Raw genomic sequence first — 3,978 nt, 5'->3', positions numbered from 1 at the left:
CTGTGACACACGTGGCCTGGAGCCTGGACACAGTGAGCGCTCTATTTGTATTAGGAGGAAACCCAGAGCCAGGGGAGAAGTGACCTGTGGTCACGGAGCAAGTCCAATGGCACAGCCTGTCTGCTCTGCTTTCTTCGAACTGCCCACCCCACCCATCTCTTTTCTCCAGGCTTAAACATATTTTTACCTCTACCTGATGTGACAGTGAATAGCTAGTGCGTTCAAGGTTTCTCTTGGGGGCGATGAAATGTTCTAAAATTGATTGTGGGGATTGTTGCACAACTCTGTGAATGTGCTGAAAACAATTAAGCTGGGCGCTTTATTTATTTATTAATATTTGTTTAGTTGCATCAGGTCTTAGTTGCGGCACGCAAACTCTTAGTTGCGGCGTGCACGTGGGATCTGGTTCCCTGACCGGGGATCGAACCCGGGCCCCCTGCATTGGGAGCATGGAGTCTTAACCACTGCACCACCAGGGAAGTCCCTTGAATTGGGTACTTTAAATGAGTGGATTGTATGCTTTGTGAATTATATCTCAATAAAGTTGTTTTTTTTTTTTTTTAAAGAGCAATACTGTACAAGAAAAAGTGCTGCGCTTGGAGATGGAGGCTCTGCCTGTTAGTAGCTGCACGAACTTCCTGAGCCCAGTTTGCTCATTGGTGACTCGGGTCCTGTTCCACACCCTGCCTTCCTCCCAGGAACTTGTAAGATCAGATGGGAAAGTTGAGTTGCAATATGACCAGAGGTAATAACCAGTACCAGTATGGTTTCTATAAAAATGGGTTTCTTAGTCCAGATATTGACTGGATAAAGCAATGAACGTATACTTCACCAAAGAGGAAATACAAAGTGAAAATACATGGGGGAAAGTGTTCCTCCTCAGTTGTAATCAAAGGAATAGAAACAGTAGCAGCTTTAAGGTATCATTTTAGTACACCAATTTTGGTAAAAACCTTTAAAAAGTGGTGATATGCTCTGTGCAGGTGCAGTTATGGTAAAATCAATACATCCAGGTACTGTGACATAATATAAAATAGCATAATCCTCTTGGAAATCAATAAAGCAATATATAGGAGCAGAAATAAAGAGTAATATATTAACCAAAAATGTTAACATCTTTGATTCAAGTAATTCCACTGTATGGGATTTATGTTTGGCCGGCACCCACCTAAATGAACGTGACGATGTTCATCATGATATTATACACGATATTGAAAACATTGGAAGCTTACTATGTCCAATAAATACATTATGGCTTATCCACTTGAAGAAATACTATTAAACCATTAAAAATGAGAATTATAAAAACAACATAGTGATAAGGAAACTGCAAATGACCTAGCAGTAAAAGAAAAAAGTAGGAAGCAAAAAGTATGTGTGATATAATTGTAACTAAGTACAGCTATGTGTAGACTGTGGCAGATACTGTTGGTGACCAACACAACATTTGTTCCTTTGTCCTTCTCCTCTGTCCTCAAAATACTTGCTTTCTCAGCTTCACTTGAGCTGTGGAAGCCATGTTACCAGTAAGATATAAACCAAAGTCTCCCGGAGGAATTCAGGGCAATATGTTGCTTTACTGATAAATGGGATTCTCACAGCTTTCACCATCCCCTCCCTCTATCCTCATTCTGCCTTGAATTTAGGCAAGATGCCTGGAGTTGCAGCAGCCTCCTTGTGACAGTGAGGCAGCAAGCATGTTAAAAGGCAACCTATCAAGGATGATGGAGCAGCAACATTGAAAGACCCTGTGTCCATGACATCATTGTGCAGCCTCCCAACCTGGAAGCAACGAAAATAAACCCCCATTTTATTTGAAGTATTGTTAGCTGCTGCTGAGAGCGTTACTAACTGATACATGGGCAAAGACTTGAAAATACGGTGGATGGTGCGCAAGATTTGAAGTTGGACAGACTGGGGTTCCAATCCTATTTCTCCCACTCTGTTACTGTGTGATTTCAGGCAAGCCACTTCCCCTGTAAGCCTCAGTTTCCTCAGCTGTAAGATGAATCTAATGACACCCACCTATTGGGCTTTTCTTTTTTTTCCTTTTTTTTTGAAAAAAAAAATCTTATTTATTTGGCCGTGTGGGTCTTAGTTGCAGGATCTTTTAGCTGCAACATGTGAACTCATAGTTGTGACATGTGGGGTCTTAGTTCCTTGACTAGGGATCCGAACCCGGGCCCCCTGCCTTGGGAGCGCAGAGTCTTAGCCACTAGACCACCAGGGAAGTCCCCCACCTGTCGGGCTTTTCAAGAATGGAATGCCTTTGAAGTGCTTAGGTAACAGTAAAGTGGTATTCAGGTTTAGTCTCATCAAACTAAGTCAGAGGTAAAACAAAAAGAAAGGAGCTAGTGTGTTAGAGGAGGGGAACTGGTTATGAAATTTTTTTCCCCTTTTTTTGTCTCAAATCTTCTTCAAGGCTGCTGTGGCTCTCTCTTCTCCTGTTGGTGACCCCAGCTTGGCATGGAAGGGTCTGGATCCAAGCCAAAGGGCTGTTTCTGGGTGCTGTGTGGAGGCGGCGGTAGGTGGAGCTCGAGGCTCTCCGCTGAGCTGGGCCGGGGAGTGGGACTCTTCACCTGGCCCTGGCAGGCGGATGGGCGCTGGGGAGGCTCGGCGTCAGCGGCTGTGACTCGAGGTAAAAATAATCAGGGAAGGACAGCTGCTTCCTTGTCAGCAACCAAGAGGGAAATAAAGCTCATGTCCCCTCCAGCGAAAACCTGCTCTCCGGGTCCCCTGGCTCCTGCCACCAACTGCTCGATGTCTGTGTGCCAATCCAATTTGAATGCCTGCGAGTCACCCCAGAGAGGGCTTATTTTAACTTCATCAAGTGCAGAGAAAAACATTCAGGCTGGAGTGCGGGAGGGGAGGAGTAGCTGCTTGGGGGCCCCAGCAGGGGATGGGATCCAGGGGCTGCTGCCCCTCCAGTGGTTGGACCTGGGGTCCCTGCCTCCTAATGTGGTTCAGCCAAGGCTCGGTGAGCACCCCGTGCGTGTTCCCCGAGCACCCCATGCATGTTCCCTGAAATCGGGAGGATAACGTCCCAACCCCTTGGCCCCGCTCAGGAAGTCCTTTCCGATGTCCTCAACCTCTCCCATCCCCTCTCTTCTCCAAAACCCTCCTCCAGCCTGTCCCAGGCTCTCCGCGAAGGCCCAGACGGCCTGTTCTCTCATGTCTCCATGCCTTTGCACTCACCCTGCCTTCTCTTTGTTTCTTTGCCTGTTGGATGTCTACAAATTCTGGAAAGTTCCTAGTCATGCTTCAAGACTCAGTGTCACTGGCTGCTTCCCCACCTCTCTGGGCAGAGTGAGATGTTCTCCCTGGATCCCCGCAGGATTTTGTACCCGCCTCTGTTGTCACAAGTAAGTGGGGGTGTCTCCCTCCCTATCTTCTCTATCCTTCTATCCCTCTCTCCTACCCTCTTCCAACAAACGCACTGAACCCTACTCTCCACCAGGCCCTGTGCTGGGTGTCCAGGACAGATGTGAACCCCAGCCGGTCCCTGCAGCACGAGGATAGGTGAGTCTCTGGCCTCAGGGAGAGCACAGCAACAAAGCTGCCCAGAAACAGCTGCCTCCAAAGGACAAAGTGAGGAATCACGTTTGTTGATATTCCTTTTTTCCTTCTTTATTTTTTAATCAGGAATGTACGCAAGAGACTGTTTCTGACCGCGACTCCAATTACAAGAGACTTACATTTTTAGTTCATTCATTTATTGTTTTTCTGTGCATGTAGTGCTTTAATAATGAAAATAACAAGAAATGTTTCAATAATAAAAATGGAAATAATTTAAAAATTAACGTTGACCTTTTTGCCGGGCTTAGTCTCTAAGACCTGCCACCCCCGGAGGTCATTTTACTTTGCCTGCACCCTTAAGAGAATAGAGCACAGTGTTCAAGGCAGCCAGAGCCGGGGTCAGAGAACCAGGACTTTTGGACACTGCTGCCTCCCTGTCCCCGAGTGGGAACAGGGGTGGTT

The 3,978-nt window shown here is 46.6% G+C and overlaps 1 long non-coding RNA gene across 2 annotated transcripts; it reads left to right on the top strand.

The window, feature by feature from the left end:
* The first annotated feature begins 572 nt into the window (after nt 1-572).
* LOC112411468 (uncharacterized) lies at nt 573-3,728 on the top strand. 2 transcript variants are annotated; one of them, XR_003005619.1, is made up of 5 exons: nt 573-745; nt 2,423-2,524; nt 3,248-3,362; nt 3,458-3,519; nt 3,643-3,728. It is a non-coding gene; the product is annotated as an uncharacterized LOC112411468 (long non-coding RNA). The 2 variants fall into 2 exon arrangements; XR_003005618.1 differs by having other exon boundaries at nt 2,423-3,362.
* The last annotated feature ends 250 nt before the right edge of the window (nt 3,729-3,978 follow it).

This window comes from Neophocaena asiaeorientalis, unplaced genomic scaffold (genome assembly GCF_003031525.2).
Source record: "Neophocaena asiaeorientalis asiaeorientalis breed wild unplaced genomic scaffold, Neophocaena_asiaeorientalis_V1.1 scaffold78, whole genome shotgun sequence".
Classification (NCBI taxonomy): domain Eukaryota; kingdom Metazoa; phylum Chordata; class Mammalia; order Artiodactyla; family Phocoenidae; genus Neophocaena; species Neophocaena asiaeorientalis.
This window is presented reverse-complemented; position numbering and strand designations above follow the sequence as displayed.